Source organism: Gnatocerus cornutus, unplaced genomic scaffold (genome assembly GCF_029298725.1).
Source record: "Gnatocerus cornutus isolate USDA-ARS CGAHR unplaced genomic scaffold, icGnaCorn1.1 ctg00000023.1, whole genome shotgun sequence".
Taxonomy (NCBI): domain Eukaryota; kingdom Metazoa; phylum Arthropoda; class Insecta; order Coleoptera; family Tenebrionidae; genus Gnatocerus; species Gnatocerus cornutus.
This window is the reverse complement of record NW_028275375.1, coordinates 6,464,195-6,479,350: the sequence shown is the minus strand read 5'-3', so window position 1 is coordinate 6,479,350 and position 15,156 is coordinate 6,464,195. Positions and strand designations below refer to the sequence as shown.

The window sequence follows — 15,156 nt, the reverse complement described above, 5'->3', positions numbered from 1 at the left end:
CGGAAGACCCGAAGACAATTTTTCCTATTCCGCAACATACAGGCGGTGTCTTATCGAGAGTACTAACAAATTATGGCCAGATTAAGAGTAACCAACATCACCCGCGGAAGACCCGCTAGTTAGGTGAACCCTGACTACCCCGAGAGTCCCACGTAACAAGCTTCCAGCACTGGAGGGTTTTCGAAAGTCAAAAATCAAAGTTTAATTTTGAATTGATCACACTCTAAAAGAATGTACCAACATTAACGCGAGAGGCTGTTTGTTATGTTGTGTCTTTTGTGACGAAAAAAGTCTAAGCATCTAAGAAATCAAGGGACATACATAAAATACATAAACATATAAATTTTCAGTTTCGATAAAATACAATGGAAGAGAAAGTCGTGGACTTTAGGAAAAATGTACTCGTTTTTGTTCACAAATGACACAGAGTGATCCAAAAAGACATTCCCAGTTAATTTCATGTATTTCACAATTTCTTTAAAATCCTATTCTATTTTTAATCCTTCGAACTCAACAGTATAAATTCCTTGAACTGAATCGAATAAAAATTTCAGTTCCCAAAACTATCAGGTTTCCACGAATCTAAATTGCTTCTGCACGTGCTTATCGGACGGTGGGCGAACACTGGTTGAATCCAGACGCTTACGTCAGCGGAAAAAAAACGCGTTACTTTAGAATTGTAGGGAAAATAACTACTTTACATGAATCCGGGGTGACTTCCTTCTTCAGACAACAAATGACAAAAATTATTACATACCAAAAGGTGACAACGCACAAGCGCTTCTACAAGGGGCTCTAAAATAACACCACACTCCCGTTAAAATTAATGGGTAAAAAAAAATTGTTTAAAAGATTTTAACAAACAAAAAATTAAAAAAAAAACACAAAAATGAAAAATTAGAACAAAATAGCGATTAAAATTAACACTGTGAAAAATATGGCGAAACGCACTCGATAGCACAACACCTTAGTACTCCCGAACTCGTAACAAGAATGAATCGCCTCCGGCGTCGCCCGCCTCCTCCGCTGCGGCGGTGGTGAACTCCCAAGTCCACCAACTTCTTAACGCAAAAATTCCTGCGGTCGTTGTGGCGCGAAAAGTTTGAAATTTGAATTTGAAGTGGGACACTACACGCCTAAAGAATAAATAATGAGCACTAATTTCACTATGCAACAAAATTTAAACATTTGGTTTTCGCTGGGACGTTATTTTTAAGTCCTTCTTTAGTATGCAATAAGACGTCAGGGTCACATTAGGATTTTTAGCGAATTTGTCATACATATTTCCTCCAGAAAGAAAATCAATCGAGGCATATTTCAACAAAGGTCTATTAGTGTGAACCTTTTTTCATATAATTGAACTTGAAATTGGCCAAAATATTCGCGAAGTTTTCAATATTGTTATCCAACTAATTTTTTGCCAAAAAAAACAATTGTTTGTCAGTGGTGCGGTACTGCTCAACTTGTCTGCCCTTCAACTAATTAAGTAATTGAAGGATAAAATGAATACATAAGACCTAAGTGAATTCCAGCACTATGGCGTGAGACGACTATGGAAATTTATACGACGATTATGAAGTTGAGTTTCATATGTGCTTTCAAATAAAATTTAAATCTCAAAATTAATATTGAGCGGTTAATTTTGAGAAGAATGTTTCCGTTTCAATAAAAAAATTTCAAAATTCTGAAAGCAATCTTCAAATTTTGTTTGCCATATCCAACACTCAAACACAAATCCTAGATAAACATTTGTAAGAACCAAAAAAGTCTAAATGTACCTAACTTCCTTTAAAGTCCGATTATTACTAAACATAAACACTCTGTATATTAAACAACTTTTGTTAACGCTAACAAACTGAAAAAATGAACAACGTTTCACCTAACGTTTCTATGAATTGAAAACTCTCCAAAATGTCTACAGGGTCCGGCAACACTTGTGTCCACCCCCAAAATCGTCTTTAATTTTAAAGATAAAATTTTAAAAATTTGCATACGCTCACAGTTGACAAAGCTCTAGAAGCTGACGTAACAAATTGTTTTTTATCACTGATAGTTTTGGCGTCGCGACGCCTTAAAAATGTAATTGTTAGGTAATTGTGAGGGTTTGTGATATCAACCCCTAATTTAATTTTTTTTCAATATAAATATGTTAAAAATATCTGAGTTATTATTTTAGATTCAATGCAAATTGTCTTCAAAATTTGAGGAAAAAATGCTGTTTTATCAAGTTAGTTTCTAATTTTATTATGTCAAAATTGGGAACTACGTTTACACCCATCTGTCAACATCTTGTGTCACAAATGACATCTATTCTTTGGCTCGCTTTAGATTGTAACAAAAGTCTTACTTGGTGAAATTGTCACTTTGTCGATGTTAATTAACGATTTCTGGTGTCCATAAAGTGCAACATGCCCGTGGTAATCAAAATTAACCTTTATAAAAGTGAGTGAAGTGACTTGTGAAATTTTGGTGTAAACGTAGATTGCCGCTGCACTGTCATAATTTTGAAAACTAACTTGATAAAGCAACGTTTTTTTCGCAAATTTTAAACACAATTTGCATTAGATTTAAAATAAAAACTCAGATATTTGTACCACAGTTATGTTGAAATAAAATTGAATTCGCGTATATTTCCGCAAAAACTCAAAAATCGCTAAAAATTATACTTCTTAGGCGTCGCGACGCCAAAGAAACCGTGATAAAAAAACAAATTTTTACGTCAGCTTCTAGAGCTTTGTCAACTATGAGCGTATGCAAATTTTCAAAATTTTATCTTTAAAATTAAAGACGATTTTGGGGGTGGACACAAGTGTTGCTGGACCCTGTATAAATGAATATGATGGGCTTGTACTTTACCTTACAAGATATTTTATCAGAGTAGCAAATTTCCGAAACGACCGTCTTTATCAAAAGTCGAAACACAACTGATTCCAATAAAGAGATTAATACCTACGTAATTTCCTAATTGCTTATCTTATAACTTTTTTCTTGAGCGAACAAAAAATAATCAGGTAGTGCTATTGCCATAACCGAGGGAAATGAATGGACAAGGTCGAGTTCCAATATAAATCCAAATATACAGTGTCCGAACGATTTGTAGACGAAACTGATTTTGCAACTTTCTGTGTCTTTCGTTCTACAATTTTGCAATTTGACAGAGTTACACGACTTAAAAATAGTAAGTTCCCCAAATTTCAGAACTGTAGCATTAAAATTACCAAAATTATGAAATTTAGTCAAGGATGTGGAAACTTTTGCTTGTCTCAAAAATTAAAATTTCTAAAATATGTGTCATTGCGGCGCAAAAATAGTCACTTCCCCAAATTTCATAGCTGTAGCAATAAAACTACCAAAATTACGGATTTTGCTATACTAGAGCACGTGACCATCAATGCTCTCGTCTAAAGTTGGCAGCAAATCTGTGTTTTTGGCTGTACAATTTTGAAATTTAATAGTCAATATACAAATAAAAAAAAATAACTTTCCCAAATTTCATACACTAAAATTACCAAAATTACGAATTAAATCAAAATCAACTCAAAAACCTTCGGTTAACCAATCCTTCTTTTGAAAAAAAATGTTCTATAGTTTCTTCATCAGATTAAGACGTTAGTACAACCAACGACTTAACCACAAACATCGCAACATTCAATTTTCTATTAATCTTCTCCCCTAATAAAGAATTGATTTACCCTCAATAGTTTTTGTATATTTCCACAAGAATCTAGAGAAGCTACAAGAAAACTCTTCTTCTTTCTTGGTAAAAATGGACCAACCCGCTTTTGTTGGAAAAATCGTGAAATTTACCTTAATTTACACGGTTTTGGCTGGTGACCACGACTAAAATACTTGAAACACTTCCATGAATGTTTCAGAACACAAAATTTCACGTGGGAACACTAAAAACTTGTGTTTTTACGCGAAATTGGAGAGCCGGCCACTTATGTTACAACAAATGACACATTCCGAACTTTCGACAGCTGGCGTCTGTCAAACTCTAGCGCGGGACTTTTGAAATTTGAAATTGGTAGAGTTTGAGTTGGAAATGAAAAAGTCTACGTTTAGTTTAGGTTGCAGATAAGCACAAAGATCACAAATTTTTATTTAAATTTTTCATTATTCTCCTGATGATATGTACACAACGAGTTAACCTCAAAACTTGCTAAATTCAGTTTTTCTTCAATTTTCTATCTAAAGAATTTAAAGTCAGATTTACAAGAAAGAAATTTGGAAAATTTACACACGAGGGGTTGACTGATGGCAATGAGCGCCTACTTTTTATAAGGTGTCTGCAATTTTTGATTGGTCTCAAAAATAAGCATTTCTAAAACCTCAAAAATTGCAACATTCAATTTTCTCTTAACCTTCTCCCTAATAAATAATTGATTTACCCCCAATAATCGAATATTTCCAAAAGAAACTCGAAAAGCCAAAAGCTAAAACAGAACTCCCCTTTCTTGGTTAAAATGGACCAACCCGATTCTGTTGGAAAAATAGTGAAATTTACCTTAATTTACACTGTTTTGGCTGGTGACCACGACGAAAACACTTGAAACACTTCCATGAATGATTCAGAAGACAAAATTTCACGTGGGAACACTAAAAACTTGTGTTTTTACGCGAAATTGGAGAGCCGGCCACTTACAACAAATGACATCTACCGAACTGACGACAGCTGCCGTCTGTCAAACTCTAGCGCGGGACTTTTGAAATTTGAAATTGGTAGAGTTTGAGTTGGAAATGAAAAAGTCTACGTTTAGTTTAGGTTGCAGATAAGCACAAAGGTCACAAATTTTTATTTAAATCTTTCGTTATTCTCCTGATGTTGATATGTACACAACCAGTTAACCTCAAAACTTGCTAAATTCAGTTTTTCATCAATTTTCTCTCTAAAGAATTTAAAGTCTGATTTACACGAAAGAAATTTCGAATATTTACACAGGAAGGTAGACTGATAGCAATGAACGCTTACTTTTTTATAATGTGTCTGCAATTTTTGATTGGTCTCTAAAATAAGCATTTTTAAAATCTGTGTTTTTGGCTCTACAATTTTGAAATTTAATAGAGTCAATATACGAATCAAAAAAAGTAACTTTCCCAAATTTCATAACTGTTGCACTAAAATTACCAAAATTACGAATTAAATCAAAATCAACTCAAAATGCTTCTTTTGGAAAAAAATGTTCTATAGTTTCTTCATCATATTGAGCCGCTGATACAACCAACATCACCAACGACTTAACCTCAAAAATCGCAACATTTAATTTTCTCTTAACCTTCTCCCTAATAAAGAATTGATTTACCCCCAATAATCTTTGAATATTTCCGCAAGAAACTGAAAAAACCATCTGGCTCTACAACAGAACTCTCCGTTCATGGCTTTGTTGGAAAAATCGTAAAATTTACCTTAATTTACACGGTTTTGGCTGGTGACCACGACTAAAACACTTGAAACACTTCCGTGAATGTTTCAGAACACAAAATTTCACGTGGGAACACTAAAAACTTGTGTTTTTACGCGAAATTGGAGAGCCGGCCACTTACAACAAATGACATCTACCGAACTGACGACAGCTGCCGTCTGTCAAACTCTAGCGCGGGACTTTTGAAATTTGAAATTGGTAGAGTTGGAGTTGGAAATGAAAAGTCTACGTTTAGTTTAGGTTGCAGATAAGCACAAAGGTCACAAATTTTTATTTAAATCTTTCATTATTCTCCTGATGTTGATATGTACACAACGAGTTAACCTCAAAACTTGCTAAATTCAGTTTTTCTTCAATTTTCTCTCAAAGAATTTAAAGTCAGATTTACACGAAAGAAATTTGAAAAATTTACACACGAGGGTAGACTGACAGCAATGAGCGCTTACTTTTTTATAAGATGTCTGCAATTTTTAATTGGTCTCAAAAATAAGCATTTCTAAAATCTGTGTTTTTGGCTCTACAATTTTGAAATTTAATAGAGTCAATATACGAATCAAAAAAAGTAACTTTCCCAAATTTCATAACTGTTGCACTAAAATTATCCAAATTACGAATTTCAGTCAAGGACGTGGAAACTTTCACTTGTCTCAAAAATTAAAATTTCTAAAATCTGTGTCATTGCGACGCAAAAATAGTAACTCCCCTAAATTTCATAGCTGTAGCACTAAAACTACCAAAATTACGAATTTTACTGTACTAGAGGACGTGACCATCAATGCGCTCGTCTAAACTTCGTAACAGCCCCTAGGGATGTTTATTGGAAACAGTTAACGTCTTGGGCAAGTTTGCCAAAGACCATGAATGGAGAGAAAAGAAAACAAACAAACCTTCCATCCTTCCTCAACAAGCAGCGATGCATCCAGAACTCCAGATCTCACGTTTTCAAAAAACCAATAGAAAGAACTTCGTGCTCCCGCAATGAAATCAGCAACACTCTGAATATTTCCCAGTCACTGAACGACATCTTCGACCACTGGAAAAAGAACATTTGACTTTGACTTAAAACATGTTTAAATTTTACCTTTTTCATCCACATTGCAGTAAAGCAACACCTTTGTCGTGATGTTATGCTCCTGGATCACTTCACTGTACTCTGGGAGCTGAATGAGTGGTTTCTTCAATTCTGTGCAATAAGTTCCAGAGTCCTTCAACGTTGAGCGACGACAACCGCCTTTTCGACATCTTAGGCTATGGGTGGTACCATCAAGATGCTGCAAGATGTGTGTAGTCATGAGAAGACCATCATCTATATACTCAGTCTCTTAATAATAAACTCTGGTAATGAAGTTGGAACCTGAAATACCACAAAACATTATAAAGCTGGGATTCAAACAATTTTCAGCTTACCTGCCTTTAAAAATTTCTATAAAGACCCGGAAATTTGTTGCAAATCAAATCCAAGACTAAATACCTTCAAATGAACTTCTTAACTTGTGTGATTTCTTTGGACCATTCCCAGAAGAACGAGAAAGTAAAGAATTTGTTGTGCTCTGAAAATAAGTCTTAATTAGTAAGAATTATTTCGCTTCAACATGCAGCATATAGGCAACCAATTATACACCTTAGTAATTTTGTGGTAAGTTAGTAACTTTTCTTTCTTAGGTTGATGCCAGTTTGCACCAACCGTTCAACCAATCAAAATTAAGCAAGCATTTCTAAAATCTGTGTTTTTGGCTCTACAATTTTGAAATTTAATAGTCAATATACGAATCAAAAAAAGTAACTTTCCCAAATTTCATAACTGTTGCACTAAAATTACCAAAATAACGAATTAAATCAAAATCAACTCAAAATCCTTCTTTTGGAAAAAAATGTTCTATAGTTTCTTCATCATATTGAGCCGCTGATACAACCAACATCACCAACGACTTAACCTCAAAAATCGCAACATTTAATTTTCTCTTAACCTTCTCCCTAATAAAGAATTGATTTACCCCCAATAATCTTTGAATATTTCCGCAAGAAACTGAAAAAACCATCTGGCTTTACAACAGAACTCTCCGTTCTTGGCTTTGTTGGAAAAATCGTAAAATTTACCTTAATTTACACGGTTTTGGCTGGTGACCACGACTAAAACACTTGAAACACTTCCATGAATGTTTCAGAACACAAAATTTCACGTGGGAACACTAAAAACTTGTGTTTTTACGCGAAATTGGAGAGCCGGCCACTTACAACAAATGACATCTACCGAACTGACGACAGCTGCCGTCTGTCAAACTCTAGCGCGGGACTTTTGAAATTTGAAATTGGTAGAGTTGGAGTTGGAAATGAAAAGTCTACGTTTAGTTTAGGTTGCAGATAAGGACAAAGGTCACAAATTTTTATTTAAATTTTTCATTATTCTCCTGATGTTGATATGTACACAACGAGTTAACCTCAAAACTTGCTAAATTCAGTTTTTCTTCAATTTTCTATCTAAAGAATTTAAAGTCAGATTTACAAGAAAGAAATTTGGAAAATTTACACACGAGGGGTTGACTGATGGCAATGAGCGCCTACTTTTTATAAGGTGTCTGCAATTTTTGATTGGTCTCAAAAATAAGCATTTCTAAAACCTCAAAAATTGCAACATTCAATTTTCTCTTAACCTTCTCCCTAATAAATAATTGATTTACCCCCAATAATCGAATATTTCCAAAAGAAACTCGAAAAGCCAAAAGCTAAAACAGAACTCCCCTTTCTTGGTTAAAATGGACCAACCCGATTCTGTTGGAAAAATAGTGAAATTTACCTTAATTTACACTGTTTTGGATGGTGACCACGACGAAAACATTTGAAACACTTCCATGAATGATTCAGAACACAAAATTTCACGTGGGAACACTAAAAACTTGTGTTTTTACGCGAAATTGGAGAGCCGGCCACTTACAACAAATGACATCTACCGAACTGACGACAGCTGCCGTCTGTCAAACCCTAGCGCGGGACTTTTGAAATTTGAAATTGGTAGAGTTTGAGTTGGAAATGAAAAAGTCTACGTTTAGTTTAGGTTGCAGATAAGCACAAAGGTCACAAATTTTAATTTAAATCTTTCGTTATTCTCCTGATGTTGATATGTACACAACCAGTTAACCTCAAAACTTGCTAAATTCAGTTTTTCATCAATTTTCTCTCTAAAGAATTTAAAGTCTGATTTACACGAAAGAAATTTCGAATATTTACACAGGAAGGCAGACTGATAGCAATGAACGCTTACTTTTTTATAATGTGTCTGCAATTTTTGATTGGTCTCTAAAATAAGCATTTTTAAAATCTGTGTTTTTGGCTCTACAATTTTGAAATTTAATAGAGTCAATATACGAATCAAAAAAAGTAACTTTCCCAAATTTCATAACTGTTGCACTAAAATTACCAAAATTACGAATTAAATCAAAATCAACTCAAAATGCTTCTTTTGGAAAAAAATGTTCTATAGTTTCTTCATCATATAAAGCCGCTGATACAACCAACATCACCAACGACTTAACCTCAAAAATCGCAACATTTAATTTTCTCTTAACCTTCTCCCTAATGAAGAATTGATTTACCCCCAATAATCTTTGAATGTTTCCACAAGAAACTGGATGAACCATCTGGCTCTACAACAGAAGTCCCCGTTCTTGGCTTTGTTGGAAAAATCGTGAAATTTACCTTAATTTACACGGTTTTGGCTGGTGACCACGACTAAAACACTTGAAACACTTCCATGAATGTTTCAGAACATAAAATTTCATGTGGGAACACTAAAAACTTGTGTTTTTACGCGAAATTTGAGAGCCGGACACTTACAACAAATGACACATTCCGAACTTTCGACAGCTGCCGTCTGTCAAACTCTAGCGCGGGACTTTTGAAATTTGAAATTGGTAGAGTTGGAGTTGGAAATGAAAAGTCTACGTTTAGTTTAGGTTGCAGATAAGCACAAAGGTCACAAATTTTTATTTAAATCTTTCATTATTCTCCTGATGTTGATATGTACACAACGAGTTAACCTCAAAACTTGCTAAATTCAGTTTTTCTTCAATTTTCTCTCAAAGAATTTAAAGTCAGATTTACACGAAAGAAATTTGAAAAATTTACACACGAGGGTAGACTGACAGCAATGAGCGCTTACTTTTTTATAAGATGTCTGCAATTTTTAATTGGTCTCAAAAATAAGCATTTCTAAAATCTGTGTTTTTGGCTCTACAATTTTGAAATTTAATAGAGTCAATATATGAATCAAAAAAAGTAACTTTCCCAAATTTCATAACTGTTGCACTAAAATTATCCAAATTACGAATTTCAGTCAAGGACGTGGAAACCTTCACTTGTCTCAAAAATTAAAATTTCTAAAATCTGTGTCATTGCGACGCAAAAATAGTAACTCCCCCAAATTTCATAGCTGTAGCACTAAAACTACCAAAATTACGAATTTTACTGTACTAGAGGACGTGACCATCAATGCGCTCGTCTAAACTTCGTAACAGCCCCTAGGGATGTTTATTGGAAACAGCTAACGTCTTGGGCAAGTTTGCCAAAGACCATGAATGGAGAGAAAAGAAAACAAACAAACCTTCCATCCTTCCTCAACAAGCAGCGATGCATCCAGAACTCCAGATCTCACGTTTTCAAAAAACCAATAGAAAGAACTTCGTGCTCCCGCAATGAAATCAGCAACACTCTGAATATTTCCCAGTCACTGAACGACATCTTCGACCACTGGAAAAAGAACATTTGACTTTGACTTAAAACATGTTTAAATTTTACCTTTTTCATCCACATTGCAGTAAAGCAACACCTTTGTCGTGATGTTATGCTCCTGGATCACTTCACTGTACTCTGGGAGCTGAATGAGTGGTTTCTTCAATTCTGTGCAATAAGTTGCAGAGTCCTTCAACGTTGAGCGACGACAACCGCCTTTTCGACATCTTAGGCTATGGGTGGTACCATCAAGATGCTGCAAGATGTGTGTAGTCATGAGAAGACCATCATCTATATACTCAGTCTCTTAATAATAAACTCTGGTAATGAAGTTGGAACCTGAAATACCACAAAACATTATAAAGCTGGGATTCAAACAATTTTCAGCTTACCTGCCTTTAAAAATTTCTATAAAGACCCGGAAATTTGTTGCAAATCAAATCCAAGACTAAATACCTTCAAATGAACTTCTTAACTTGTGTGATTTCTTTGGACCATTCCCAGAAGAACGAGAAAGTAAAGAATTTGTTGTGCTCTGAAAATAAGTCTTAATTAGTAAGAATTATTTCGCTTCAACATGCAGCATATAGGCAACCAATTATACACCTTAGTAATTTTGTGGTAAGTTAGTAACTTTTCTTTCTTAGGTTGATGCCAGTTTGCACCAACCGTTCAACCAATCAAAATTAAGCAAGCATTTCTAAAATCTGTGTTTTTGGTTCTACAATTTTGAAATTTAATAGAGTCAATATACGAATCAAAAAAAGTAACTTTCCCAAATTTCATAACTGTTGCACTAAAATTACCAAAATTACGAATTAAATCAAAATCAACTCAAAATCCTTCTTTTGGAAAAAAATGTTCTATAGTTTCTTCATCATATTGAGCCGCTGATACAACCAACATCACCAACGACTTAACCTCAAAAATCGCAACATTTAATTTTCTCTTAACCTTCTCCCTAATAAAGAATTGATTTACCCCCAATAATCTTTGAATATTTCCGCAAGAAACTGAAAAAACCATCTGGCTTTACAACAGAACTCTCCGTTCTTGGCTTTGTTGGAAAAATCGTAAAATTTACCTTAATTTACACGGTTTTGGCTGGTGACCACGACTAAAACACTTGAAACACTTCCATGAATGTTTCAGAACACAAAATTTCACGTGGGAACACTAAAAACTTGTGTTTTTACGCGAAATTGGAGAGCCGGCCACTTACAACAAATGACATCTACCGAACTGACGACAGCTGCCGTCTGTCAAACTCTAGCGCGGGACTTTTGAAATTTGAAATTGGTAGAGTTGGAGTTGGAAATGAAAAGTCTACGTTTAGTTTAGGTTGCAGATAAGCACAAAGGTCACAAATTTTTATTTAAATTTTTCATTATTCTCCTGATGTTGATATGTACACAACGAGTTAACCTCAAAACTTGCTAAATTCAGTTTTTCTTCAATTTTCTATCTAAAGAATTTAAAGTCAGATTTACAAGAAAGAAATTTGGAAAATTTACACACGAGGGGTTGACTGATGGCAATGAGCGCCTACTTTTTATAAGGTGTCTGCAATTTTTGATTGGTCTCAAAAATAAGCATTTCTAAAACCTCAAAAATTGCAACATTCAATTTTCTCTTAACCTTCTCCCTAATAAATAATTGATTTACCCCCAATAATCGAATATTTCCAAAAGAAACTCGAAAAGCCAAAAGCTAAAACAGAACTCCCCTTTCTTGGTTAAAATGGACCAACCCGATTCTGTTGGAAAAATCGTGAAATTTACCTTAATTTACACTGTTTTGGCTGGTGACCACGACGAAAACACTTGAAACACTTCCATGAATGATTCAGAACACAAAATTTCACGTGGGAACACTAAAAACTTGTGTTTTTACGCGAAATTGGAGAGCCGGCCACTTACGAGTACAACAAATGACATCTACCGAACTGACGACAGCTGCCGTCTGTCAAACTCTAGCGCGGGACTTTTGAAATTTGAAATTGGTAGAGTTTGAGTTGGAAATGAAAAAGTCTACGTTTAGTTTAGGTTGCAGATAAGCACAAAGGTCACAAATTTTAATTTAAATCTTTCGTTATTCTCCTGATGTTGATACGTACACAACCAGTTAACCTCAAAACTTGCTAAATTCAGTTTTTCATCAATTTTCTCTCTAAAGAATTTAAAGTCTGATTTACACGAAAGAAATTTCGAATATTTACACAGGAAGGCAGACTGATAGCAATGAACGCTTACTTTTTTATAATGTGTCTGCAATTTTTGATTGGTCTCTAAAATAAGCATTTTTAAAATCTGTGTTTTTGGCTCTACAATTTTGAAATTTAATAGAGTCAATATACGAATCAAAAAAAGTAACTTTCCCAAATTTCATAACTGTTGCACTAAAATTACCAAAATTACGAATTAAATCAAAATCAACTCAAAATGCTTCTTTTGGAAAAAAATGTTCTATAGTTTCTTCATCATATAGAGCCGCTGATACAACCAACATCACCAACGACTTAACCTCAAAAATCGCAACATTTAATTTTCTCTTAACCTTCTCCCTAATAAAGAATTGATTTACCCCCAATAATCTTTGAATGTTTCCACAAGAAACTGGATGAACCATCTGGCTCTACAACAGAAGTCCCCGTTCTTGGCTTTGTTGGAAAAATCGTAAAATTTACCTTAATTTACACGGTTTTGGCTGGTGACCACGACTAAAACACTTGAAACACTTCCATGAATGTTTCAGAACACAAAATTTCACGTGGGAACACTAAAAACTTGTGTTTTTACGCGAAATTGGAGAGCCGGCCACTTACAACAAATGACATCTACCGAACTTTCGACAGCTGCCGTCTGTCAAACTCTAGCGCGGGACTTTTGAAATTTGAAATTGGTAGAGTTGGAGTTGGAAATGAAAAGTCTACGTTTAGTTTAGGTTGCAGATAAGCACAAAGGTCACAAATTTTTATTTAAATCTTTCATTATTCTCCTGATGTTGATATGTACACAACGAGTTAACCTCAAAACTTGCTAAATTCAGTTTTTCTTCAATTTTCTCTCAAAGAATTTAAAGTCAGATTTACACGAAAGAAATTTGAAAAATTTACACACGAGGGTAGACTGACAGCAATGAGCGCTTACTTTTTTATAAGATGTCTGCAATTTTTAATTGGTCTCAAAAATAAGCATTTCTAAAATCTGTGTTTTTGGCTCTACAATTTTGAAATTTAATAGAGTCAATATACGAATCAAAAAAAGTAACTTTCCCAAATTTCATAACTGTTGCACTAAAATTATCCAAATTACGAATTTCAGTCAAGGACGTGGGAACTTTCACTTGTCTCAAAAATTAAAATTTCTAAAATCTGTGTCATTGCGACGCAAAAATAGTAACTCCCCCAAATTTCATAGCTGTAGCACTAAAACTACCAAAATTACGAATTTTACTGTACTAGAGGACGTGACCATCAATGCGCTCGTCTAAACTTCGTAACAGCCCCTAGGGATGTTTATTGGAAACAGCTAACGTCTTGGGCAAGTTTGCCAAAGACCATGAATGGAGAGAAAAGAAAACAAACAAACCTTCCATCCTTCCTCAACAAGCAGCGATGCATCCAGAACTCCAGATCTCACGTTTTCAAAAAACCAATAGAAAGAACTTCGTGCTCCCGCAATGAAATCAGCAACACTCTGAATATTTCCCAGTCACTGAACGACATCTTCGACCACTGGAAAAAGAACATTTGACTTTGACTTAAAACATGTTTAAATTTAACCTTTTTCATCCACATTGCAGTAAAGCAACACCTTTTTCGTGATGTTATGCTCCTGAATCACTTCACTGTACTCTGGGAGCTGAATGAGTGGTTTCTTCAATTCTGTGCAATAAGTTGCAGAGTCCTTCAACGTTGAGCGACGACAACCGCCTTTTCGACATCTTAGGCTATGGGTGGTACCATCAAGATGCTGCAAGATGTGTGTAGTCATGAGAAGACCATCATCTATATACTCAGTCTCTTAATAATAAACTCTGGTAATGAAGTTGGAACCTGAAATACCACAAAACATTATAAAGCTGGGATTCAAACAATTTTCAGCTTACCTGCCTTTAAAAATTTCTATAAAGACCCGGAAATTTGTTGCAAATCAAATCCAAGACTAAATACCTTCAAATGAACTTCTTAACTTGTGTGATTTCTTTGGACCATTCCCAGAAGAACGAGAAAGTAAAGAATTTGTTGTGCTCTGAAAATAAGTCTTAATTAGTAAGAATTATTTCGCTTCAACATGCAGCATATAGGCAACCAATTATACACCTTAGTAATTTTGTGGTAAGTTAGTAACTTTTCTTTCTTAGGTTGATGCCAGTTTGCACCAACCGTTCAACCAATCAAAATTAAGCAAGCATTTCTAAAATCTGTGTTTTTGGCTCTACAATTTTGAAATTTAATAGAGTCAATATACGAATCAAAAAAAGTAACTTTCCCAAATTTCATAACTGTTGCACTAAAATTACCAAAATTACGAATTAAATCAAAATCAACTCAAAATCCTTCTTTTGGAAAAAAATGTTCTATAGTTTCTTCATCATATTGAGCCGCTGATACAACCAACATCACCAACGACTTAACCTCAAAAATCGCAACATTTAATTTTCTCTTAACCTTCTCCCTAATAAAGAATTGATTTACCCCCAATAATCTTTGAATATTTCCGCAAGAAACTGAAAAAACCATCTGGCTTTACAACAGAACTCTCCGTTCTTGGCTTTGTTGGAAAAATCGTAAAATTTACCTTAATTTACACGGTTTTGGCTGGTGACCACGACTAAAACACTTGAAACACTTCCATAAATGTTTCAGAACACAAAATTTCACGTGGGAACACTAAAAACTTGTGTTTTTAGGCGAAATTGGAGAGCCGGCCACTTACAACAAATGACATCTACCGAACTGACGACAGCTGCCGTCTGTCAAACTCTAGCGCGGGACTTTTGAAAT

General features: G+C 34.6%; 1 long non-coding RNA gene across 4 annotated transcripts; it reads right to left on the bottom strand.

Moving 5' to 3' along the window:
- Window positions 1-6,378: 6,378 nt before the first annotated feature.
- LOC148166693 (uncharacterized) lies at window positions 6,379-12,055 on the bottom strand. Of its 4 annotated transcripts, none has more exons than XR_015771012.1 (5): window positions 11,930-12,055; window positions 10,541-10,683; window positions 10,215-10,487; window positions 10,021-10,166; window positions 6,835-6,973 (listed from the first exon to the last, which is right to left on the bottom strand). It is a non-coding gene; the product is annotated as an uncharacterized LOC148166693 (long non-coding RNA). The 4 variants fall into 4 exon arrangements; XR_015771014.1 differs by lacking the exon at window positions 11,930-12,055 and adding an exon at window positions 11,233-11,920; XR_015771011.1 differs by lacking the exons at window positions 10,215-10,487; window positions 10,541-10,683; window positions 11,930-12,055 and adding exons at window positions 6,379-6,456; window positions 6,505-6,777 and having other exon boundaries at window positions 6,831-6,973; window positions 10,021-10,146.
- Window positions 12,056-15,156: the final 3,101 nt, after the last annotated feature.